At 42.3% G+C, this 27,837-nt stretch overlaps 1 long non-coding RNA gene across 2 annotated transcripts in view; it reads right to left on the bottom strand.

Moving 5' to 3' along the window:
* LOC127569424 (uncharacterized) overlaps positions 1-26,912 on the bottom strand; it is a 43,401-nt gene extending 16,489 nt beyond the window's left edge. For both annotated transcript variants that reach the window (XR_007956199.1, XR_007956198.1), the window contains exon 1: positions 26,769-26,912. This is a non-coding gene — a long non-coding RNA (uncharacterized LOC127569424). The remainder of the gene's footprint in view (positions 1-26,768) is intronic.
* Positions 26,913-27,837: the final 925 nt, after the last annotated feature.

The following is a 27,837-nucleotide window of genomic DNA, read 5'->3' as shown; positions in this document are numbered from 1 at the left end:
TCTTTTCTTTTATAAGTGTGAAATGCTCAAAAATGTGATGCAAGAAATTTACCATTTTAGATCCATTGTTGGATGATGATTCAGGATTATTTATCAGTCTTATAATACTGACGACTACCAGTTCAATCTCTTTTGATCTTTCAGTGCCATACTCCTGTCATAAGGTCACCAGCAGTAGAGGGGCTTAGATTTTCTCCAGCATTTCAGAAGATTATGTTTTATAGTCTTCCTCAACCCATGCATTCTGTACCATCAACATTTCTACTTAGTTTTTAAATACAAATCATTCTCTGAATTGAATACCCAAAAAATTAATCTTGCATAAAAATGAGCAAGAGCAGGCCACACCAGCTTTCAAGTCTGTTTTATATGACAAAGAAGAACAATATTAATGTGGTAAAATTCAAGGTTAACTTTGAGAGTGACAATGAAGGAACTGGTTGATAAACCAAAAAAAGTTTACTATTTTGCCAAAAGCAAAAGCAACCTTAGAATGAGGTTATTTTAAACATTCGTGAAGGATAATCAATGCATTGATAAAGTGTGATGGCATAGAAAATGAACATGAACAAGCAAAAAAAACAAGGAAAGACATTGAAAGGATTTTACGTTATAAAAAAAAGATGAGCTGAATTCAACAAAACTAAACATGGGTTCTTAGATGATAAGAAAGAAAAAATATAATGGGATGCCCTCATTCTCTAATTGAAACACTGGCTGAGATACTAAACAAGTACTTTATAGAAAATAGAACACTATACTGCAGTACAGGCCCTTCGGCCCACAATGTTGTGCTGACATTTTATCCTGCTCTAAGATCTATCTAACCCTTCCCTCACATAGACCCCCCATTCTCTATCATTCATGTGTCTATCTAAGAGTCTCTTAAATGTCCCTAATGTATCTGCCCCCACAACCTCTGCAGGCAGTGTTTTCCATGCACCCACCACTCTCTGTGTAAAAAACCTACTCCTGATATCCCCCTTATACCTTCCTCCAATCACCTTAAAATTATGTCCCCTTGTGTTAGCCATTGTCACCCTGGGAAAAAGTCTCTGACTGTCCACTTGATCTATGCCTTTTATCATCTTGTACACCTCTATCAAGTCACCTCTCATCCTCCTTCTCTCCAAAGAGAAAAGCCCTGCGATTACCTTCACAGCAAAAGACACAGAGAACAGACTAAAAATAATGGGAATTAAGGAACTATTGAGAATATGAAACAAATATAAACTTACTGAAGAAATGTATCAGAGAAATTAATGGGAATGGCATGGACCTCAGGTGCTACTGATGTTTGCTGTTGTGGGCCTACAGTGGAAATGCTTGGCATCCCTTGCAACAAGCTTATAGGTCCTTTTAAAGTATACTTACCTGCCTAACAAGGGGAGCAACACATGTTTATTAGACTGATTCCTGAGTTGATCTGTAAGAAGAGGTATATGCTTCCTCAAGTTTAGAAGATTAAGAGATCATTATATTGAAACATATAAAATTATTGGAGAATTGACATTGAAGATGCTCAATGTCTGTTTCCCCTGGTTGGACAATCAAGAGCTCTGGGTTATGGTCTCAGAATGAAAGGGTGTCCATTTAAGACTGAGGTGAGAAGAAATTTCATTACTTAGAGGTGGGATGAATGTTTGTAATTCTCTGTTCCAGAGAGATACAGATGCTCAGTTGATAATCAAGTGATGATCAAGTCTGTGATCAACAGATTTTTAGGCACTGTGTCAAAGGATCTGGAGATGAGGCAATAAAATGAGGTTGATGGAATAGCTTAAACATGATCTTGTTGAATTGCAAAAGAGATTGGATGGGTCATATAGTTTACACCTGTTCCAATTCTTCTTATGTTCTTCTGGCTTTTAATACTCTATGACTGAGCATATGAAAAATGGCTGTCTGATTGTGGGTGCTTTCTTCTGGGCAAATCTCAGTTGGAACTGGCTTCCAAAAAATGACTCCCGAAGTCAATTAGAAACAATTTTCCTCAGGACATTAAAATTTTCGGCAGATTTAAACTTCTGTTTCTCTCTTTTCTATCTTAAATTCTCTCTCACTGTCTCAAGAATGTCAATGTGCTTTTATGCAGAATTTGCAAGTACATAAAGGGAAGGCTAAAGTATTCTGCTACACACACAGTTCCTCAAACACCAAATCCACCCCTCACCCTGATTAATTCCTGAGGCTGGAGCTAAAGATAAACTGTTGGAAGAACTCAAGAAACAAAACACTGCAGATGCTGGAATCTAGACGAAAAACACAAAGCCAGCAGGTCAGGCAGCATCTGTGGAGAAAAGCAGGCGGTCAATGTTTCGGGTCAGGACTCTTCTTCAGGGCTAAAGACAGGAAAAGGGGAAGCTCAATATATAGGGGGGGGGGAAGCAGAGCAGTGATAGGTGGACAAAAGAGGGGAGGTGGGGTGGGCACAAGGTAGTGATAGGTAAATGCAGGTAAGAGACAGTGATAGGCAGGTGTGGGGGAGGAGGGGAGAGCAGATCCACTGGAGGATGGGTCAAAGGTAAGGAGGGAGAGGAAAAAAAAGGTTGAAAAAAGAGGCTTGGAAAGCGAAGAGGAGAAGAAGCATGGTGGTGGGGGGGGGGGGGTGGGATTGTGGGGAAGTGGGGTGGGGATTACTTAAAGTGGGAGAATTCAATGTCCATGACGTTAGGCTGCAAGGTTCCAAGATGGAAAACGAGGTGCTATTCCTCCTGTTTGCGCTTGGAATTCTCCTGGCAGTGGAGAAAAATGGCAGATGGAATTTAATGCAGGCAACCCACGGTGAATGGTAGGGGACTGAGGTGTGTGGTAGAACAAAGGGACCTGGGAACCCAGATCCATAGTTCCCTGAAAGTGACATCGCAGGTAGATAGGGTCATAAAGAGAGCTTCTGTCACGATGGCCTTCATAAATCAGGGCATTGAGTACAGGAGTTGGGATGTTATGTTGATGCTGTACAATATGTTGGTGAGGCCAAACTTAGAGTATTGTGTGCAGTTCTGATCACCTACCTACAGAAAAGATATCAATAAGCTTGAAAGGATGTAGATAAAATTTACAAGGATGTTTCCGGGACTTGAGGACCTGAGTTATAGGGAAAGGTTGAATAGGTTAGGACTTTATTCCCTGGACTGCAGGAGTATGAGGGGAGATCTTACAGAGGTATACAAAATTATGAGGGGTATAGATAGGGTGAATGCATACAGGCTTTTCCCCTTCAGATTGGGTGAGACTAGAACTAGAGGTCATAGGCTTAAGGTGAAAGGTGAAATAATTAAGGGGAATCTGAGGGGGAACTTCTTCACTCAGAGGGAGGTGCAAGTGTGGAACGAGCTGCCAATGGAAGTGGTAGATGTGGGTTCAATTGTAACATTTAAGAGAAGTTTGGATAGGTACATGGATGGGAGGGGTTTGGAGGGATATGGTCTGGGTGCAGATAGATGGGACTAGGCAGAAGATCAGGTCGGCATGGACTAGATGGGCCGAAGGGCCTGTTTCTAGGCTGTCGTACTCTACATTTAACTAACAGAAAAGATATCAAAATAATGTATTTAAAAACATAATTAATACATATTTTTAAAATTATATTAATTAAAGGAAAAGATAACTACTTGCCCTCACTTGCACTTCCCTCCAGGTTTACAGCCCCATTCATTTGAATGGGGCTGTGCCAGATACGCCAGCCTTGATGAGCATGAAGTTCAGCTACCAGATGTGATGGGTTTCTGACTGAAATCTGCCCCGGGAATCAGTGCTATGTACAGTGATGGGGTGGGAGATCAGACGCTTTGGCATCTGATCTCCAGGATGTCCTGCACTTCCGCACCTCAATTCCCAAGCAATGAATTCAGGAGTGTGCTGTCTAGAACAACGTTATTAGTCAGCCTTTCTACCTGAAGTGCCAGCTGAAGAGGAGTATAATCCAACTCATTGTTAGTATATTTTCAAACATAATTTAGCCTTGCATCCTTTTTGTAGAACTAAAATCTGACTCATTATCAAAGAACAAGTAATTCACTTCCTCTTCCTAAAAGGAATAATTTCAACCATTCATAAATTATTATCTCAGCAGACCAATAATAATACAGAAATTCTCCAGCTTCTACCATAAAACAGAAATGGCTGAAGATTACACAAGCTAATCAGAACCAACTGGAACCATCGACAAAAGAAAGGAAGATCTATTATGTCATTGTTTTCATATCCTCAGGGTGTCAATAATCACTTTAGAGTTCCTGTATTTCTGAAGTATTATCATTTCTGCGTTGTGAGGGAACAGGGCAATTATTTGTAGATATTAGGATCTCACAATCTCCAGTTGGGCATTGCCTAGTTAAACTGTTTCACATAAGTTGGCGAAACTTCTGTGGATCTTGTAAGCTAAGGATGGTTTCTCATGGGTACAAGCTACCATACCAAACTGAGTGACCATCTGGAGAAATTGAAAATGTCTAAATGCATGCAGCCAGCGATCTAAGATTTGGGGTGTCAAGCTGCATTGATTAGGCAATGCTAAAATCTAATTATGCTGTGGTCTCTCCTATATTAAAGAAGCAAAACACAGATTGGGTATCCCTTTGTGGAGCACATGCATTCATTCTGCAGAAGTCACCCTGAGCCTCTGTTTGCCAGCCATGTTAATTGTCCATCCCATTCCCACTTTAACATAACTGCCTACACAATTACAAAAAGGCCCAATGCCAGTATGAGGAACAACACCTCATCTTCCATAAGGTGGCACGGTAGTGTAGTGGTTAGCTTAATGCAATGACAGTGCCACCAACCCGGGTTCAATTCCTGCTGCTGTCTGTAAGGAGTTTGTATGTTCTCCCTGTGTCTGTGTGGGTTTCCTCCCACATTCCAAAGATGGATAGGTTAGGAGTTGTGGGCATGCTATGTTGGCGCCGGAAGAGTGGCGACGCTTGCGGGCTGCCCCCAGCACATGCTCAGTAACACAAAAAGACAGTTTTCACTGTCTGTTTCAATGTACATGTGACTAATAAATAAACATCTTATCTTATCTGGGCATGTTGAAGCCTTCTGGACTCAACACTGAATTCTCCAACTTCTCCAAAGGTAACTTGATGCCACGGCCAAGAAAGCTCACCAGCGCCTCTACTTCCTCAGGTGGCTAAAGAAATTCGGTATGTCCCCTTTGACACTCATCAACTTTTATTGATGCACCATAGAAAGCGTCCTATCTGGATGCATCACGGCTTGGTATGGCAACTGCTCTGCTCAGGACTGCAAGAAACTGCAGAGAGTTGTGGACACAGCCCAGTGTGTTACGGAAACCAGCCTCCCCCCCATGGACTCTGTCTTTACCTCTCGCTGCCTTGCTGAAGCAGCCAGCATAACCAAAGACCCCAGCCAACCGGGTCATTCTCTCTTCTCTCCTCTCCCATCAGGCAGAAGACACAGGAGCCTGAGGGCACATACCACCAGGCTCAAGGACAGCTTCTACCCCACCGTGATAAGACTATTGAACGGTTCCCTTATACGATGAGATGGACTCTGACCTCACAATCTACCTTGTGTGACCTTGCACCTTATTGCACTGCACTTTCTCTGTAGCTGTGACACTTTACTCTGTAATGTTATTGTTTTTACCTGTACTACCTCAATGCACTCTGTACTGACTCAATGTAACTGCACTGTGTAATGAATTGACCTGTACGATCGGTAAGGAAGACAAGTTTTTCACTGTTACTTGGTACAAGTGACAATAATAAACTAATACCAATTGCTTTCTCTGTCTGTATCAGAACAGGTCATTTATGCTTCAAGTCATCCACCTGTGATTTTGACTCAGTTTATCTCTCTTTTCCAGGCATGTTCCACTGCCCTGCTATTACCTTCTTTGTTTGTATTTTCACTCTCTAACTGCCCTCATAGAACATAGAACACTACAGCACAGTACAGACCCTTCAGCCCACAATGTTGTGCCGACATTTTATCCTGCTCTAAGATCTATCTAACCCTTCCCTCCCACATAGCCCCCTATTTTTCTATCATTCATGTGTCTATCTAAGAGTCTCTTAAATGTCCCTAATGTATCTGCCCCCACAACCTCTGCCGGCAGTGCGTTCCACACACCCACCACTCTCTGTGTAAAAAACCTACCCCTGACGTCCCCCTTATACCTTCCTCCAATCACTTTAAAATTATGTCCCCTTGTGTTAGCCATTGTTGCCCTGGGAAAATGTCTCTGACTGTCCACTCAATCTATGCCTCTTATCATCTTGTACACCTCTATCAAGTCACCTCTCATCCTCCTCCTCTCCAAAGAGAAAAGCCCTAGCTCCCTCATTAATCTATTTCACTGGACAACCTCTGCAACTCATCCCCAGGACAAGACTGGCCTCATTCTATCACAGATATTCCTTTTGCCCTATATAATCCCTCTTGTTCACTTCTGCAATTTAAAGTAGCTATTTAATCTCTCTTTCCCATTTCTGATGAAGGGACTTCAACCTGAAACCTTAAATCTGTTTTTCTCTCCATAGATGCTGCTTGATCTTTTCATTGTTTCCAGCATCTTCTGTCTATTTATTTCTGAATTCCAGCATCTGCAGTTTTTTGATTTTCATTCTAATTATGCCATACTCTGTTTGAAACTATTTGATCCTAAGACTGGGCACATACTGCAAAAACAGCAAATTGCATTTGTATTTCACCTTTTGCATTTCAAAACATTCCAAGGTGTTTCACGGGAAAATCATCAATCATCAATCACAAAGAGATTTATTCAAAGCTTAATCACAAGGGAAGGCTTAAGTATTTTAAAGGCAGACAGAGAATGAAAGAGGTGAAAGGCAGAGCATTGCAGAGTTTGGTTGCTAAAGGGACAGTAGCCAGTTAAAAGTGAGGGTAGACAGAAGCCCAGCACTGAAAAACTGAGCATATCTCAAAGGGTTGTAGGAGTCAAGGAAGCTATTGATAAAAAGGGAGGGCTGAAACAATGGGATTTGAAACAGAGGTTGAACATGTTTAAACTGAGATGAGGCTCAGTCAGGAGCCAATACAAGACAGCAAATGCTGTCATGATGTTTGAAGGGGACCTGCAACAAATTGGGTACAGGCAGCAGAGTTTGGATGATCTTAAACACAAGAACAATTAAAAATAGGAAACTCTATTGGGTACTCCTGGCCACGGTCGATTCTGCGATAACAAATCATGCATAAGGTTCTAACTGCAGATTAACGGGTGGGCTGACTTTTGTAGCATTGTGTGCATAAAAAGGTAATCCTCATGATGTTACGAAGGCCCACTTCAAGGTCTTCGTATTGGTGTTGGTATTGATATTGGTTTATTATTGTCACTTGTACAGAGGTACAGTGAAAAACTTGTCTTGCATACCGATCATACAGGTCAATTCATTACACAGTGCAGTTACATTGAGGTAGTACAGAATGCATTGATGTAGTACAGGTAAAAACAATAACAGTACAGAGTAAAGTATCACAGCTACAGAGAAAGTGCAGTGCAATAAGGTGCAAGGTCACAACAAGATCGTGAGGTCAGAGTCCACATCAACAGTTTGGTTCAGCCTCAGACAGTTGGTAAACCAGAACATAACTTTAATGATCACCTTTCTTTTTAAAAATAAATCACGAGATTGGTTAGGAGCCCTTTTGTGTCTAAGCATTTGTTTGGCAGTCAAGGGCAAGAATCAAGGCAGTCAAGGGCAAGATCAGAACTCAAGCAGTCAATGCCTAATTAGTGGCTTAATTAAAAACAATCGAAGACAGTATGGTTGAATATAAGTGATCTTATCAAGAATACATGGTACAGAAACATTTTGAAAACTGGACTTGAGCCAAAATTTAAACAAATTCTGACCCAAGACTGACAAATTGGCAAAAGTTTTAGTGCATCTAAAAACAATGAGTATCTCACAAACTGAATCAGTTTTGTGGTTATTGATGATAATTGACAATTTGTTCCATTTCCTCTACTTCTTGATAATAGATCCTCCCAGGTTACAGTGGAGTTCCCTTCCTGTGAACTGTTCTTAATCCGAACATTTCGCAAGTCAGAAATGCAGCTGCAAACTGAATTCCCAGACGGCAGTGGATGTTTGCAGCCCAGCAGCAGCTGGCAAATCCATCCTGTTAGTTTCCCAAATGCTCATTTATAAATACCGACTGTACATAAGTTGGGCATTCGAGGACCTGTATGTGTCACATGTCAATATTGAATCAGAATCAGGTGCGCGTGCACCTGTCTACATCAATGGTGCTGAGGTCGAGCGGGTTGAGAGCTTCAAGTTCCTAGGAGTGAACATCACTAATAGCCTGTCCTGGTCCAACCACATAGATGCCATGGCCAAGAAAGCTCACCAGCACCTCTACTTCCTCAGGAGGCTAAAGAAATTTGGCATGTCCCCCTTGACACTCACCAACTTTTACCAATGCACCATAGAAAGCATCCTATCTGGATGCATCACGGCTTGGTATGGCAACTGCTCTGCCCAGCTCTCCATGGGCTCTGTCTATACTTCTCGCTGCCTCGGTAAAGCAGCCAGCATAATCAAAGACCCTACCCATCTAGGACATTCTCTCTTCTCCCCTCTCCCATCAGGCAGAAGATAGAAGAACCTGAAAGCATGTACCACCAGGCTCAAGGACAGCTTCTACCCCACTGTTATAAGCCTATTGAATGGTTTCCCAGTACGATGAGATGGACTCTTGACCTCACAATCTACCTCGTTATGACTTTGCACCTTATTGTCTACCTGCACTGCACTTTCTCTGTAGCTGTGACACTTTACTCAATACCTGTATTGTTTTACCTTGTACTACCTCAATGCACTGTGTAATGAATTGATCTGTATGAACGATCTGCAAGACAATTTTTTTACTGAACCACGGTACAAGTGACAATAATAAACCAATTCCAATTTATTATCACAGACTTATATGACATGAAATTTGTTGTTTTGCAGCAGCAGTACAGTGCAAGGACATAAAATTACTATAAGTTACACAAAAATTAAATGGTCCAAACAAAAAAGGAATAACGAGGTAGTGTTCATGGGTTAATGGACCATTCAGAAATCTGATGGCGGAGGGGAAGAAACTGTTTCTGAATCATTGAGTGTGGCCAGAGCTAGAAAGGTTCATCTTCTCTCCAATCCCTTCCCACTTCCTCTTGGGGCCGCTATGGACAATGCTTCTCTCGTAAACAACTGATTGACTTCTGGGTATCAGGGTGTGGTGATCTAGCACACCATAAAATCCAGTCCCTGAAATGCAGATACAGAGTAATTCTATGTGCTTGAAGAGTGAGGTACAAGCTCATTAGATAATTTCCTGCTGCTACCTGAGTTGTAAGATAAGTGGACTTCAGGCTTATGAGCTGGGAATGGGTACTTGGAAGTCACAGTAAGTGGGCTTTGGAGGTTTAAGGGCTCTGGATAAATGAATGTGGGCATAAGGATGGCATGTTTAGCACAGACTGTTTTTGGACAAATTAATTTTGGGGATATGATCATGAACTGCATTAGGGACCCTTATCCAGACGTACAAAGGACTGAGATCCTATTGCAGCATGGATGAAGGATATACTGTGCATATAATTTTTTTGTCTTTCCTGAATTTAGTGGAGCATATTTTTCCAAGTCACCATTTAATTAAAGATGTGCATAAAATGGGTCTGTATGTCCTGCTGAATGCTTCCAGTGTCTTCAATTTTTATTTTGGATTTCCAGCATCAGCCGTATTTCCCTTTTGCATACTTGTCAGTACCTTACACCACCCTTCTTGCTGCACTGGTTTCCCTGCTATCCTTGCAGTCCCTGGAGCCCAGCTGATGCAGTTCCTGGGTTCTTCCTGAAGCCAGGCCTTGGGGTGCTTTCCACACCGGATCTCAGGGCTCTCCTGATTCCAGGTATGTGCCCATGTCAGGCCAAAGACCTTACCAGATCAGGGAGCCAATGGAGCATGGCACATGGGATCTCATATTTTTCATACTTTTTTATGACACAGCGGACATTCAGCCTGTCAAATCTATCAGCTTTCAAAGCAATCCTATCAATACCATAGCCCTGCTTATTTCCCTTCCCTGTAATCTATTCTTTAACAGATGACCATTAAAACTGCTTTGATTCTCCTACCAGCCACCTACAGTGGGAGAAATTTTCAGTAGCTAGTTATAAGATAAGATATCTTTATTAGTCACATGTACATCAAAACACACAGTGAAATACATCTTTTGCATAGAGTGTTCTGGGAGCAGCCCACAAGTGTCGCCATACTTCCGGCGACAACATAACATGCCCACAGCTTCCTAACGCGTACATCTTTGGAGCGTGGGAGGAAACCGGAGCACCTGGAGGAAACCCACGCAGACACAGGGAGAATGTACACACTCCTTATAGACAGTGGCTGGAATTGAACCTGCGTCGCTGGCGTTGTAATAGCATTACGCTAACTGCTACACTACCATACCTGCCACACCCCCCCATCAACCAGCACGTCTTTTGGATATGGGAGGAAACTGGAGCACCCAGGCGAGATCAACATGGGCACAGGGAAAGGATGCAAACTCCACATAGACAGCACCGGAGATCAGGATCAAACCTGGGTTGCTGCAGCTATATGCAGTACCACTGTGCCATCCTTGCAGTGCCACTGTGCCACCCTGGGACCAGAAACTCGAGAGGTCTTGGAAACTGAGTTCCATTGATGAAATGCCTAACTATGAATAATCCAGGGACCGTGTCAGGCTGGTCTGATCTTCTGAACTCGAATCTGGTTCCAGGTGTGTATCCAGTTCTAGATCCGGGTGTACTTTATTGATGGACATGAGTCTGTCACCATAAAGTAGACACATTGCTGGAGGGCACATGTCAGTCACTATAAGATATGATGGCCATTGGCCTGTTGCTGTATAAAGTACTGGTGGGCATAGGCCAGTCAGTGCATAACACAAGGGCACAGGAAAGGAAGAAAGAGTACTGGTCATCAGGAGTACCTCAAATGTAATGAGTGGACCAGTATTGGGGCAGTAACTGGAGCATCAAGGGTCTGCAAGGAGGTATCAAAGAGGCACCCAGAGTGAAAGCAAAAAGGCAACGGAGCAGGAAGGAGCAACAAGGAGGCAACGAGCAGAACAGTGAGGAAACAGTGTGGAAACAGTGAGAACTATGGCATTTCTGTCTTTATACATAATTAAAAATATTAATATCCAGTTTTGTATTGGTAATAAAATAGGTTTCCCATGAGTGGTCTCCAAAGTGATTTGCATAACAAATCTGCCCCTCCCCACAAAAAAAGTTATACACCCATGCATCAAAAATCCTTCAAGGCGACTCTTCTTACCTTGTCTGATGGAGAATATAAGAATGTATTTTATGATGTCAAGCAGACAAATCAAGAACCTTACAAGTTTTACTTGTCCAAACACCTTGTACTTCACCATAAACGCAAAGCAGACAAATAGAAGAAACAGAAACAGTTTATGTTTGATGGTAAACTATTCAAACCCACAACAATTGCCAGATATTTGTCCTTAAGAGATGTGAACAAATGGAAATGAGTATATTTACAATGGACATCCCCTTGTACCCAGAAACCGGATAGCTCAATAAACAAATTAACTTCTTGCTACAGCTGTCTAGACCTAACATTGTTACCAACATTCCTTTTCTCTGTCCTACTTCCTATTACAAGAAATTGTTGCTTCGAAAAAAATCCTGAGGAAATCCAACCTCCTCGGCTTTTAAAGGCAGATATTAAGAGCTTAACAGATGATGACAGGTTTTGTATCATTTAACAGATCTCTGCCCTTGAGGACAGGTTGCTTTGAAAGCTTCCTGGAAGTGGGAGGAATGAATTGGTCTGACCAAGATATTGCACATAATTTTGGATTTAAGACCACTGCATAAAGCATTCATTGTTAGCCAGACTTCCCATAAACATGGTCTTCAACAGAAAGACATTTTTAGCTGGCCCAGCTCACTTTATTTGCTTAATGCCATTATCTGAAGCTAAAATTACCCCGAGTGAATTTACAACAGCATTAAAAATGGTTTTCAAATGCAGACAAATTACAAGTGCCCACCTGTCACAGCGTTGTTGAATCACCTGGTTACAACAGAGCTGCAAACATTGTAAAGAGCATTGAACATTGAACTCTGCAGCCGTAGAATTCACAAAGGTGGTCCATGTTCAAAGACTCAGCTGCCAGCCTAAATGAGTATGCCACAACCATCACAGACTTTATCAGCAAGTGTGTTGAGGACTGTGTACCCAAGAGGACAATACGGGTGTTCCCAACAGGAAACCATGGATGAAATGGGAGATCCACTCCCTACTGAAGTCGAGGACTGCTGCACACAAATCTGGTGATCCTGATCTGTACAAGAAAATGAGATATAACCTTCTGAAAGCTATCAGGGATGTCAAGAGGCAATACCGACTCAAAATAGAGTCCCAGACCAGCCATCAGTTATGGCAGAACGTACATGCCATAATAGGCTACAAGACAAAGTTGGGCTGCATAGCTAACAACAGCGCATCCCTTCCTGATGAGTTTAATGCATTCTATGCGCATTTTAAACAGAAGGGAAGTGGATTGTCACCACCCACCCTGACAGCCTCCAATGTAACTGAACCCATGGTCACCGTTGAGGACGTAAGATCCGTCTTCCGGAGAGTAAACACGAGGAAAGCATCTGGCCCAGATGGTCTCCCTGGCCGTGTGCTCAGATCTTGTGCTGATCAGCTGGCAGAAGTATTTGTGGACATATTTAACCTCTCCCTGCTTCAATCTCAGGTTCCCACCTGTTTTAAGAAGACCACTATCATCCCGTTATTGAAGAAAAGCAAGGTAACATGCCTCAATGACTACCGACCAGTGGATCTGACATCCACTATCATGAAGTGCTTTGAGAGGCTGGTTATGGCATGCATCAACCCCAGCCTCCCAGACAATTTCGACCCACTGCAATTTGCCTATCGCCGAAACAATTCTACAGTGGATGCCATCTCCTTGGCCCTACACTCAGCTCTGGAGCATCTGGACAGTAAAGACACCTACGTTAGACTATTGTTTATTGACTACAGCTCTGCCTTCAATACAATAACTCCAAGCAAACTTGTCACCAAACTCCAAGACCTAGGACTCAACACCTCCCTCTGTAACTGGATCCTTGACTTTCTAACCAACGACCTCAATCAGTGAAGATAGGCAGCAATACCTCCGGCATGATTATTCTCAACACTGGTGCCCCACAAGGCTGCATCCTCAGCCCTCTACTCTACTCCCTATACACTCATAACTGTGTAGCCAGATTCTGCTTTAACTCCATCTGCAAGTTTGCAGGTGGTACCCCCGTAGCAGGCCGTATCTCAAACGGCGATGAGTCAGAGTACAGGAAGGAGATAGAGAGCTTAGTGGAATGGTGTCATGACAACAACCTTTCCCTCAGTGTCAATAAAACAAAAGAGCTGGTCATTGACTTCAGGGAAGGGGGCGGTTTACATACACCTGTCTACATCAACGGTGCTGAGGTCGAGACAGTTGAGAGCTTCAAGTTCCTGGGAGTGAACATCACCAACAGCCTGTCCTGGTCAGATCACGTAGATGCCACGGCCAAGAAAGTTCGCCAGCACCTCTACTTCCCCAGGAGGCTAAAGGAATTCGGTTTATCCCCTTTGACACTCACCAACTTTTATTGATGCACCATAGAAAGCATCCTATCTGGATGTATCATGGCTTGGTATGGAAACTGCTCTGGCCAGGACTGCAAGAAACTGCAGAGAGTTGTAGACACAGCCAAGTGCATCACAGACACCAGCCTCCCCTCCTTGGACTCTGTCTTTACCTCTTGCTGTCTTGGTGAAGCAGCCAGCATAATCAAAGACCCCACCCACCCGGGTCATTCTCTCTTCTCTCCTCTTCCATCAGGTAGAAGATACAGGAGCCTAAGGGCACGTACCACCAGACTTAAGGACAGCTTCTACCCCACTGTGATAAGACTGTTGAATGGTTCCCTTATAGGATGAGATGGACTATAGCCTCACGATCTACCTTGTTGCACCTTATAACACTGCACTTTCTCTGTAGCTGTGACACTTTACTCTGCACTGTTATTGTTTTTACATGTACTACATCAATGCTCTCTGTACTAACCCAATGTAACTGCACCGTGTAATGAATTGATCTGTATGATCAATATGCAAGACAAGTTTTTCACTGTACCTCGGTACAAGTGACAATAATAAACCAATACCAATACTAGAAAAAAAATGCTTATATTGAAAATGCACGCAGCTCATCACTGATTTCATGCATCCTTCAAAAGAAGAGGTTCAGTAAATTATTATAAAGATACTTAGCTAATGATGAGGATGCACACAAGAATCTATCACACAATGATGGATCCAGGGATAGGTGATTCCAGCATGCAGCAGGTCGAATGCATGAAAGAAGTTACAAAGTTCCCTGAAAGTGGTGACACAACTAGACAGGGTGGTGCAGAAGGTGTTTAACATGCTTGACTTCATCAGTCAGGGTACTGAGTACAAGAGTTGAAACATCATGTTATAACTGTAGAGGACGTTGGTGAGACGACACTTGAAATATTGTGTGCAGCTCTAGTTAACTGGCTTTAGGAGAGATGTCATAAAGTGGAAAAGGTGCAGAAAAGATTCACAAGGATGTAACTGGGACTGGAGGGCTTGAGAGGCTGTTTTCCCTGGAACACAGATTGGTGACCTTACAGAGGTATATAAAATCATGAGGGGCATAGATAAGTGAATGGTTACAGTCTTTTTCCCTGAGTAGGGGAGTCTAATTTGGAACTGAGGGGCTTTTCTTTCCATGCAGAGCATGGTGGGTATATGGAACAAGCTGCCAGAGGAAGTGGTAGAGGCAGGTACAATTACAACGTTTAAAAGACATTTGGACAGGTACATGGATAGGAAAGGTTTAGAAGGATAGGGGCCAAACACAGCCAAATGCGATTAGTTCAGGTAGACAACTTGGTCGGCATGGAAGAGTTAGTTCAAGGGGTTTGTTTCCGTGACATATAACTCTATCACTCTTTGAATAAAGGGGAAAGGTGAGCAATGGGGATTGTTATCAGTTACTTTGTGCTGCCAAATGGGGCACGGTTATCAATTACACCACAATTCTATATACCGTTCTTTCATATAGATATCTCAAGTAAAATATGGGTCAAACGATCAACTCTCTTGATATTTATCTGAATACTTTCCCAGAAGATCTACAGCTTAGTCGAAGTGTAATACAATGTGGGCATTGCAGAAGGGTCACAATAATCGATGTAAACCCGACTTACTGGCAAGCCTAGCTGCAGATGTTTGGTCTCTCAATATTCCTGTACTCAGATAAAAATGAATAAACACAAAATATATAACCTGCTTTTTCAAAAGCTACCATCAAAGCAGTTTGTTTCACTTTCCATCATCCCACTGGTACAAATACATGTTTACCACTTAATTAGCACTGGATTTTATTTACAGAAGAAATTTCCAGCCACACAAGAAATTTGCATGCAAGCAACAACACTCCTATACATTTGTTCACTGTGGTTACAGGTTTTGATTTTATGCAGGTAAAATATCAAAATCCAACTCCATTTTATCCTTAACTGACATCCACACACATAGGCTTCCTGCAATGCCCACTGACACCGGTGGATTCTGGCCTCATCTCTACTCTTGAATTGATTCCATGGAGCCAATGGTATCACAGGAAAGGTACCAGCATGGATAGAAGATTGGCTGACTGGCAGAAGGCAAAGAGTGGGAATAAAGGGGGCCTTTTCTGGTTGGCTGCCAGTGATTAGTGGTGTTCCACAGGGGTCGGTGTTGGGTTCGCTACTTTTCACGTTATATGATAATGATCTGGATGACAGAATTGAGGGCTTTGTGGCCAAGTCTGCGGATGAAACAAAGATAGGTGGAGGGGCAGGTAGTGTTGAGGAAGCAGGGAGTCTGCAGAAGGACTTGGACAGGTTGGAAGAATGGGCAAAGAAGTGGCCGATGGCATACAGCGTAGGGAAGTGTACGGTCATGCATTTTGGTAGAAGGAATAAAGGTGTACACTATTTTATAAATGGGGAGCAAATTCAGAAATCGGAGGTGTAAAGGGACTTGGGAGTCCTCGTGCAGGATTCCCTAAAGGTTAACTTGCAGGTTGAGTCAGTCGTAAGGAAGACAAATGCAATGTTAGCATTCATTTCAAGAGGACTAGAATATAAATGCAAGGATGTAATGCTGAGGGTTTATAAAGCATTGGTCAGACCATCTTTGGAATATTGTGAGCAGTTTTGGGTTCCATATCTAAGGAAGAATGAGCTGGAATTGGAGAGGGTCCAGAGCAGGTTTACAAGAATGATCCCGAGAATGTAAGGGTTAATGTACGAGGAGCACTTGATAGAGAAACAAAGGACTGCAGATGCTGGAATCTGGATGAAAAACAGTATGATGCTGGAGGAACACAGCAGGCCAGGCAGCATCGGTGGAGAAAAGCAGGCGGTCAACGTTTCGGATCAGGACCCTTCTTCAAAACTGAAGATAAGAAAAGGGGAAGCCCAATATATCGGATGGAAAAACAGAGCAGTGATAGGTGGACAAAAGAGGGGAGGTGGGGTGGGTACAAGGAGGTGATAGGCAGATGCAAGTAAGAGATAATGATAGGCAGGTGGGGGGGAGGAAGGGAGAGCAGATCCACTGGGGGATGGGTCAAAGGTAAGGAGGTAAAAAAAGGGGTGGAAAGAAGAGAGGGACGCTAGGAAAGGGAAGAAAAGAAGAGGCATGGTTGGGTGTGAGTGTGGGGTGTGGGGGTGTGGGGGTGGTGGGGGGGGTGTGGGGATTGCTTAAGGTTGGAGAATTCAGTGTTTGATGACTCTGGGCCTGTACTCGCTGGAGTTTAGAAGGATGATGAGGATCTCATTGAAACTTACCGAATATTGAAGGGTTTGGATAGACTGGACGTGGGGAGGATGTTTCCAGTAGTGGGAGAGTGTCAGACCAGAGGGCACAGCTTCAGAATAGAAAAACGTCCTTTTAGTACAGAGATGAGGAGGAATTTCTTCAGCCAGAGGGTGGTGAATCTGTGGAATTCATTGCCACAGACGGCTGTGGAGGCCAAGTCATCGGGTATATTTAAAGCAGAGGTTGATAGGTTTTTGATTAGTAAGGGCATGAAGGTTACAGGGAGAAGGCAGGAGAATGGGGTTGAGAGGGAAAAATAAATCAACCATGATAGAATGGCGGAGCAGACTCAATGGGCCGAATGGCCTAATTCAGCTCCTACGTCTTCTGGTCTTATGGATTTCCTTCTCGTAAAGGAGGACATTGTTGAACCAGAAGATGTTTTAACAACATAAAAACAGAAGGAATTGCTGGAAAAGTAATCGACCCCTCATGCCTACTCCACCATCTCATAAGATGATGGCTGATCCCTTTCCTCAACATTACTTTGTTTTAACCCCATATCCCTTTGACTCCCTTAATATCCAAAATATTGATAGTTCTTCCTTGAACATACATAGAAAATGACCCTCTGCATCCCCCTTGGGTGGAGAATTCCAAAGATCCACCACCCTCTGGTGAAGAGATTTCCTGTTGCTTCATTACTAAATGGCCAAGCCCTAATTTTCAGTCTCTGAACCTGGCTTCTAAATAACCCAGAAATTGTTAGATATAGGACATCCTTCAAGAATTATGGAGGTAGCAAGCATAAATACAAACGAGAACCAGTCTTCAAAAAACCTGTGCAACAGTAATCAGTTTTGTAGTTAAAAGGACAGCTGTGTAAACAATCAGTACTATCTACAGAGCACAGGCCACTGGCAGCAGGAGGACTCTGGAGAGATATGGTTTGTAAACTAACATGACCATGAGACATTCTCTTATCCATCAGCCAAACATAAGAGGGGCTCTGTTAATTGGGTTACATCAAGACAGGCATCAAACATCTTCAGAGACAAAAGAGACTGCAGGTGCAGTAATTTTCAACTCAGTTATTTTGCACTAATGTGACAAAGATCAAGGAAGGGTTCCAGACCAGACTTATTTTGCCACTTAGTAGAACAAACATGGTCATAAGCATATTTGGTCTGTCAATAATTGGGATATTTGTCTACCCAGAGAGTCCACCGTCACAGCACTAATTTTGGGTGTCTGGAGTTTGTGTCCTCAGGAGCTTTTGTACCATCCATGTGAATTACTTTATCCTAACAAAGATGTTTTGAATAGTCCAAGGTATCTTGTCAGCTAAGATGTGCTCCCTTTGTAAATATCTAACCATTTGTCTGCACCCAAAATATTAAACTATGTCTTTGTAACTGTTGAAATTGCATGTAAATACCTGTTGTTATTTACTAATTTATTTAAATCACTAATCATTCTTCTAAACTCTAGTAAGCATTGGCCTAGTCTGTTTATTCTCACCTTGTAGGATAAAGCCATGTACAGTTTCATTAGCAAAGACACTCTCTCTGCATCCACCTTATTGAGAATTTTGTAAATTTCAAAAATGATATCATCTGTTTTGGTTTTGAAAATAGAGAATATAGGCCTAGTCTACTCAATCTCCCATCATGTGGTAAACCTGCCATTTCTGGAACCAATCCAATGAATGTTCTTTACTCTTGTACTCTCACAATAAAGACCAACACACTATTTGCCTTCCAAATTGCTTGCATGTTAACTTACAGTGAATTGCATACAAAGACACAACAGATCCCTTTGAATGTCAACAGTTTGCAATCTAAAAATACCCCTCTGTTTTATTAATCAAAGTGGATGACCTCACATTCTTCCACATTATATTGCATTTGCCATGTTCTCAGCTGTTCATGTTGCTTGTCTATATCCCCTTGAATCCTGTTTACACCCTTATCCCTGCTCACAATCCCACTTAGTTGTGTATCATTAGCAAACTTGGAAATATGATATTTGGCTTTTCTCAGCCAAATTTTCACAGTTTATTTATAAATAGCTGGAGCCCAAGTACCAATCCCCCACTCATCACAGTTTGCCAACCTAAGAAACACCAGTTTATTCCCACTCTGCTTTCTGTCCACTAACTAGTTCTCAATCTGTGCCTCCCAGAGCTGAGCTGCTGCCACACAGCACCAATGACCTGGGTTCAATCCTGACCTCCTATGCTGTCTGTCTGCAGCTTACATGTTCTCCCTGTGACCACATTGGTTTGGGTTTCCTCTGGGAGCTTCGTTTCCTTCCACATCCAAAGATATGCAGGTCGATAGCTTAATTGGCTAATGTAAATTGCCCCCAGGTGCAGATGTGCCAAAGTCTGCAAGTGAGTGGTAGAATGTGCGTGCTAGTATGCTAGAGTGTGTTGGTGGGGAGAGGGTAGTTAATATTAAGTGGAGAGTATAAAATGGAATTAGTGCAAGATTAGTGTAAATGCGTGCTTGATGGTCAGCATGTATTCATTTGCTGAAGGGCTTTGAGTCAGGAGGCTTGGGATCCAGGGAAACTTGGCTGTGTGGATTCAGAATTGGCTTGCTCATAGAAGTCAGAGGGTGGTGGTAGATGGAGTGTATTCTGCCTGGAGGTTGGTGACCAGTGGTGTTCTGCAGGGATCTGTTCTGGGACCCCAGCTCTTCGTGATTTTTATAAATGACTTGGATGAGGATGTGGAAGGATGGTGATGATACAAAGGTTGGTGGTGTTGTGGATAGTGCAGAAGGTTGCTGTAGATTGCAACAGGACACTGATAGGATGCAGAGCTGGACTGAGGAGTGGCAGATAGAGTTCAACCCAGAAAAGTGTGAAGTGATACACTTTGGAAGATCAAATTTGAAGGCAGAATACAGGGTTAATGGCAGGACTCTTAGCAGTGTGGAGGAACAGAGAGATCTTGGGGTCCACGTCCATAGATCCCTCAGTGTTGTCGTGCAAGTTGGTAGGGTTGTTAAGAAGGCGTATGGTGTGTTGGCCTTCACTAGTCAGGGTATTGAGTTCAAGGGCCACGAGGTAATGTTGCAGCTCTATAGAACTCTGGTTAGACCATACATAGAGTACTGTGTTCAGTTCTGGTGGCCTCATTATAGGAAGGATGTGGAAGCTTTAGAGAGGGTGCAGTGGAGATTTACCAGGATGCTGCCTGGATTGGAGAGCATGTCTTATGAGGATAGGTTGAATGAGCTAGGGCTTTTCTCTTTGGAGAGAAGGAGGATGAGAGGTGACTTGATAGAGGTGTACAAGATGATAAGAGGCATAAATCGAGTGGACAGTCAGAGACTTTTTCCCAGGGCGACAATGGCTAACAGGAGGCAGCATAATTTTAAGCTGATTGGAGGAAGGTATAAAGGGGATGTCAGAGGTAAGTTTTTTACACAGAGAGTGGTGGGTGCGTGGAACACACTGCCGGCAGAGGTTGTGGGGGTAGATACATTAGGGACACTTAAGAGACTCTTAGATAGACACATGAATGATAGAGAAATGGAGGACTATGTGGGAGGGAAGGGTTAGATAGATCTTAGAGCAGGATAAAATGTCGGCACAACATTGTGGGCTGAAGGGCCTGTACTGTGCTGTAATTTTCTATGTTCTATGGTATATATGACTTGTTTCTGTGCTGTATGACTCTATGTGCTCTAATATCTGACCAATCTTCTGTGTGGAACCTTATTGTAAGTCTTCTGAATGACTAAGTTCACCACATCCTCTGGTTCATTCTTATCTATTCTTCTAATCACATGCTCAGAGACCTATCGGAATCAAAATGCTTTATTGGCTATGAGGCATGCGGCAATAATGGACATAGTGAGGCCAGCAAAGTTATGGGACTCTGGGTTCAAGTATACATTGTGAAGCTGAGAAAAAGTAACCCCCATGTTCGACAGTAAGACTCTACACACAGGTCAGGCAGCCTCTGTGCGAAGAGAAGAGAAACAGGTTAGCAATGCTGCCTGTGCTGCTGGAGTGTTTCCTGCACTTTCTATTGTGTTTCAGATTTCTGGTATCAGTAGTTTTTAAATTTTCATACCCTACAGGACCTCTACCAGATAACCATGGTGTATCCATTCTGATCCTTCATCACTCTCAGCAGGTATTCAAGGTCCATGGGATTACTTCAGGCCATTGACTGCCGATGGGTTGCCTGGATCATCAGCTTTCATAGTCATAGAGTCAACAGGCCCTTCATTTCACCATGACCATACTGACCATCAAGTCCTATCTAATACAAATACCATTTACCTGTACTTGATCTGTAGCCTACTGTGCCTTGCAATTCAAGTACTCGTCCAGATACTTCAAAATGTTGTGAGAGTACCTGCCTCTTCACCATCTCAGGCAGTGTATTTGAAAAGATACTTCCTCAGATCCTCTCTAAACCTTTTGCTCCTCATCATGAACCTAAACTCTCTGAGACACATCTGCCATGGGAAACGTTTCGAACTGTCTACCCTATCTGCACCTCCTGTCCAGACTCTCCTTATAACTGAAATATTTCATCCCAGGTATGAAGTAGTTTATCCTGGTGAATCTCTTCTGCATCCTGTCCAGTGTAATCACATCCTTCCTATACCGTAATGACCAGAACTGCACACAATATTCCAGCTGCGGCCTTACCAAAGTTTTTATAAATTTGTATCAAGACATCCTGGTTCTTATACTCTTATGTCCTGGCTAAGTAACCCATTTGCCTTTCTTCATTACCTTACCTACCTGTGCTGCCACCTTCAGGAACCTTTGGACTTGTACACCAAGGTGCCTTTTGTACCTCACTAATCCCCAGGCCACTACCATTCATGGTATATGTCCAAACTTTATTGGACCTCCCGCAGAATTATATATCATTATTTAATTTCGGTTGGAGTCACCACTCTCTGTTCTTTGGGTATTTCAAGTGGCTGCTCATATTTTCCTCTTCTTTCCTCTCCTTCCCAAGCTCTGGATGTAAGATTGAATGTCTAAAAGCAAACTATATTTGAAAGTAATATTTTGGACTTTCTTTTTTTCCTTTCACGTATAAGGAGTTGTGTAATTTGAAGACGTTGAAATCTTTACTGAGGCAAGATATTGACAGAGCTTATAAAGTAAAATTTTAAATGACATAAAGATTATTTGGTAAATTCTTTTTGAGGTAGCTTTCTGAAAAAAGACTAACCTGCTTGTTCCTGTTGCACAGGGAGAATTTGGGGATTTTACATTATTTGTCACATTAGCAAAGTCAGAATTAAAATATGATTCAAAATGAGAGTTTCTTTCAACAGGAATCACACTCCTCCAACTCTGATTATAGTTATCAATACAATCAACTAAATCTAAAGTCCCCAACCTTCCCCTTCTTCCTCCAAACTGCAGAGATGTTTGACTTGTGACTCAAAGTCTGTCTGCTAACAAAAGAGCTAAACAGATTAAAAAGTTGCAATTCGATTTGACTATCATGGGTATATTTTGAACAAATCTGTTTTGGCATTTTCAGTTAGGATTCTAGTCATTCAATAAGGTAGTTTGCTCAGTCTTACAGGGATAAAACATTTGCATGCATGCTAGAATTTGTTTCACTTTGTCAAAGATCTATTATTGATCAATAGAGCTCCACAGAGGAAACAGCCAAAGACCCTCCCGCATCATAGTGTTTTTCATCTAGATTCCAGCATCTGCAGTTTCTCTAGCCAAGATCACCTCAAAGCAGTCATTGTGTTTTCTGTGCATGGTAAGTAAGAAAGCTGTCTCTTGGGTCCATCTTCATTCAACATCATCCACAAGGATTTGAGTAACAGGGGTATCTGAGGTTCCTGCCCTCATAGAAGGGAAACAGGAGAGTAATTTAGGGGAAGTGCTGAGGAGAAATGGTGAAGGGTAGTGGGAAGTGTGGAGGGGGTGAGGTGCTTTGGTTTGATGAGCATGAGGAAAGGGATGGAGCAGCAAATTCCACCAAGCAGTTAGACTCAATCTTAATGATAAAAACATCCATGAGCCCCTTGAATCTGGTGATGGTAGAGAGCACAGAAGACATGGGAATCAGGATAACGGTTGACAATGCAGAAAAGAAGCTGGGAGCTATGATCCCTTTTCCTGATGTCATTTCAATCTCGCACAATAAAACTAGGCACAACAGAATACTGAAAGGCCTGGATGGAGTGGACGTGGAGAGGATGTTTCCATTAGTAGGAGAGTCTAGGATCTGAGGGCGCAGCCTCAGAATAAAGGGATGTCCCTTTAAAACTGAGATGAGGAGGAATTTCTTCAGCCAGAGGGTGGTGAATCTGTGGGATTTGTTGCCACAGAGGGTGGTGGAGGCCAAGTCAATGGATGTATTCAGGTCAGAAATTCATTGGTTCTTGACTGGTAAGGAGGTTAAGGGGAGGTGAGAGAATGCGGGTTGAAAAAAAAAGCAGGCCAGGATTGAATGACGGAGCAGATTCAATGGGCTTGAATGGCCTAATTCTGCTTCTATATCTTATGGTCTTATGGGTCTTGGTACTGAACTCAAAAATATTCTTCAGGAAAATGAGAGCATACAATGATGATATACTGTTCAGTGGACCACTTTAATAGGGCAGCAAGGAGGCTGCCAAGAAGAACTTCATAAGGATACATGGCTCATTGAAAGAATAGGGTGAGGTAGATCCAGATGCTATTTGCAGAAAAGGAGCCATGAAAGGCCTTTCAGTAAATGCCTGGAGAGATTGGTAGCAATGGGGAGATGCAAGGACAATTCAAGTATGAGGGAATTCTAGATTCCAGCATCTGCAGTCCTTTGTTTCTCAAGTATGAGAAACAGTGGCAGGTGAGTAAAAAAGCAGAGGAGGGTAAAGAGAGATCGTAGGAAGTGAAATGGCTCTTCTTACCATCTTCGCATCAAGCGGAGGAGAAATGGGGGATGGAGGTTAATCTGGGCAAATGTGAGGTGTTGCACTTTGGAAGGTCAAATGTAAGGGGAAAGTTTACAGTTAATGGCATGTTCCTCAACAGCATTGATGTACAGAGGGATCTTGGGGTCCAAGTCCATAACTCCCCGAAAGTGGTAAAGGGTGGTAAAGAAGGCACAAGGCATGCTTGCCTTCATTGGTTGGAGTATTGAGTATAAGAGTGAGGAAGCCATGTTGCAGCTATATTAAACTTTGATTAGGCCACACCTGGAATATTGTGTGCAGTTCTAGCCACCCCTTAATAGGAAGGATGTGGAAGCTTTGGAAATGGTACAGAAGAGATTTACCAAGATGCTGTTTTGGATTAAAGGGTATGAGCTATAAGGAAAGGTTGGAAAAACTTGGGTTGTTTACTCTGGAGCGCAGAGGCTGAGGGGAGACCTGACAGAAGTTTATAAAATTATGAGAATAGGGTCAACAGTCAGAGTTTTTTTCCTAGGGTAGAAATATCAAATATTATAGGACGTGCATTTAAGGTGAGAGGGGGAAAGTTTAAAGGAGATGTACAGGGCAAGGTTTTTGTACACAGAGAATGATAGGTACCTGGAACGGTGTGCCAGGGCTTTTGGTGGGAGCAGATATGATAGTGGTGTTTCAGAGGCTTTTAGACAGACACATGAATATGCAGGGAATGGAGGGATACGGATCATGTGCAAGCCAAAAAGATTCAGTTTGATTTAGCATCATGTTTGCCACAGACATTGTGGGCTGAAGAGCCTCTTCCTGTGCTGCACTGTTCTATGTTCTATGTTCTTAAACACAGGACAGAGTGGCAAAGATTAAAGTGGGGAGCTAGAGACAATGAGAATCAGGCTGCACCACATGTACATAAATGTCAATATAGCTATCTATGAGCATTCCAGGAGAAATGTTTGGAATTATCTCCAGTATTAAGGTTCCTGCTAACACTAATTTGAGATGGCTTTGTTTTATTACACAAAGAAGATTTACAAGAATGTTGCCAGGACTCGAGGGCCTGAGTTATAAGGAGAAGATGGGCAGGCTAAGACTTTATTCATTAGAGCGTAGGGAACTGAGGGCTGACTGCTTAGAGGTGTATATAATCATGGGGACATAGACAGGATGAATACACAGTTTTTTCCCCAGGGAAAGGGAATCAAGAACGACAGGACATAGGTTTAAGGTGAGAAGGGAAAGATTTAAAAGGGACTTCAGAGGCACCTTTTTCACAAAGAGGGTGGCGCATAGATGGGACGAGCTGCCAGAGGAAGTGGTTGAGGCAGGTACAATAACAACATTTAAAAAACACTGGGGCAGGTACATGGATGGGAAAGGATATGGGCCAAACACAGGCAAATGGGACTAGCTCAAATGGGCATTTTGGTCTGCATAGATAAATTGGGCTGAAGGACCTGTTTCCATACTGACCCAATTTCCATGTATTGTTCTATGACTCTGTGACTCTAATATCAAACCAATAATGAAACTCAAACAAGAATGACTGTAATTTCAGCATTGCATAGCCATAATGAAATATCATTTATAGTAAAAGAAAACATTAATCACCTAAAACCCTTGGTAACATTCATACTGTAGTACAAGGAAACGTTTATGTAGACCTCTGACCATCCCAAATCACTTTAGAGCGATGACATATTTTAAAGGAATCACAATGTCCATACAGTAATGACCTTTTATCAGTTCTGAGAGGCTTGAACTTTTTATTTGGAATGTTCTTGGCCAGGTGTGTGGATTCCTAGTGCCAATATTTTAACCCCGTAGCACTATCTTATGATGCACTTCAAAATATTTAATTGGCTCTAAAGTGCTTTGGGATGTTCAGAGGTCATGAAAAGATTTACATAAACATTTCCTTGTTCTACCATATGAATGTTGCCAAGAATTTCAGGAGATTAATGTTTTCTTTTATTAATACTGATATTTATTTCAGCAAACTGGGTGAACAAATTGAGCATTCTAACATTACTTTTTGGTCATTAATTCACATTGAGAGAAATGAATTTCTGGTCACTGCTTCCTTTCTTATTTTCTTTGGAAAGGAGAGAATTTTGGAATTTTATATTGTTTTCCACATTAATGTTTACAAAATACTCTGAAATAATAAGCTCCCTTGACCTCAAGCTGGGAATTTCCTTCAAATGGGATTTTAGTTAACTGGATTGTTCTCTTCAGCCTGGAGATGCTTTGAGGGGAAATTTGGTACCGGTGTCTGAAATTAAGAAGTGTTTTGATTGGAATAACTAGAGAGAAATTGTTGTCATTAGCAAAGACGTATGGGTAGGTTAACATGAGTTTAATTGGGCGGCACGGACTCGTTGGGCCAGAAGAGCCTGTTACCATGCTGTAAATAAAGTTTTATAAAGTTTTAAAGACTAGTACTTTCTACAGTGACTTCGTAAGATTTGGAATGCCCTGTCCGAAATAAATGTGGATAAACTTTCAGTAACAATTCCAAGAGAATTGTATAGATGCTCGGAAACAATACAATTGTAAACTGTTGGGAAGGAGCAAAGGAATAGAACTAATGTCATTGGACCTGTACAACAACCCAAAGTGGGAATTTTCCCACTTTAAGTAATCCACACCCCCTTTCCCCACAAAGTCCTCCCCACCCCCCCCCCCACCATGCTTCTTCACTTCTTCCTTTTCCTAGCCTCTTTTTTCTACCGTTTTTTTCCTTTCTCTCCTTACCTTTGACCCATCCCCCAGTGGTTCTGCTCTCCCCTCCCCCACACCTGCCTATCATTCTCTTACTTTCATCTACCTATCACCACCTCGTGCCCACCCTGCCTCCCCTCTTTTGTCCACCTATCACTGCTCTGCTTTTCCCCCCTATCTGTTGGGCTTCCCCTTTTCCTATTTTCAGTCCTGAAGAAGGGTCCTGACCTGAAACGTTGACTGTCTGCTTTTCTCCACGGATGCTGCCTGGCCTGCTGAGTTCCTCCAGCATCATCATGTTTTTGAACTCGAATGGTGTCTGTACTATGTGATTCTATGGTTTCAGGAATCATGAAAAGACTTGACCATCTCATTCCCTTGTAAGTAATGTCCCTTTAACAAATAGAATTTGTTGTTGTTAGTCCTTACTCTCCTAATCTTGCTTTTCAAACAGAGGTTATGGTGTAATGTTTGTGTAAGGGATGTGGAATGGTTAATGTTTGACTCATGATAGTTCTTCTCTGGCACCAACCCCAGTTTATAATGAAGACAAAGTGTAGGAAATGCTCAGCACGTCAATGGCACCAGGAGAAGAAAGATAGATTAATGGTCTGGATGTGATACAACCAAAAGATTCTTCTGGAGAAGCCTCTGGTGTAGGAAACACAACAAAAGAGCAAATAAAAGAGGAAACCACATCAACTGTGAAGTCAAAAGTTCAATTCTACCAACTTACTGCTGTAGAGACTAATGGGTTTAGTGGATTTTGTCTTGCTGGGATGAGGCCTGAAATGTTAAACGCTGTTATATTAGGTGTAATAGGCAAAAAAAATTGCAGAAATCCAAAGTGGAAACAAAAAAATGGTGGTTTTACTCATCACTGCAATGTTTACAGTGGGAAAAACAAGACTTAACACACAATTTTAACCTGGAGGAGCACATGGAGTTGGATTTGGATAAGGATTTAAATCTGGCAAAAATGCAAGAGGACTAGGGAAACCCTTCCACTTCTATTATCATCTGGAAAACAGCGGAGTATTATGCACGATTTCTTTCAACATCTGCTAATACTCAATGAGAATAATAGTTTGTCACACTTTTAAGCCCAAATTCCCACCATTAAAAGCAAGGTAAGAATGCAGATGGGCATGGGAAGTCCAATCAAATCCCACAGAGATTTGGAGCAACTACTAAGTACATGGAGCTGCATTGTCTCCAGCTGGTGTGCAATGTTCATCATTCATTTTGGTGTGTTTACTTTTGTCACTTTTGTGTTTTTCTTAAGGGGATGGATGTG

This window comes from Pristis pectinata, chromosome 4 (genome assembly GCF_009764475.1).
Source record: "Pristis pectinata isolate sPriPec2 chromosome 4, sPriPec2.1.pri, whole genome shotgun sequence".
Taxonomy (NCBI): Eukaryota; Metazoa; Chordata; class Chondrichthyes; order Rhinopristiformes; family Pristidae; genus Pristis; species Pristis pectinata.
Note: the sequence above shows the minus strand (reverse complement) of the source record. Positions and strands in the feature narration are given on the sequence as shown.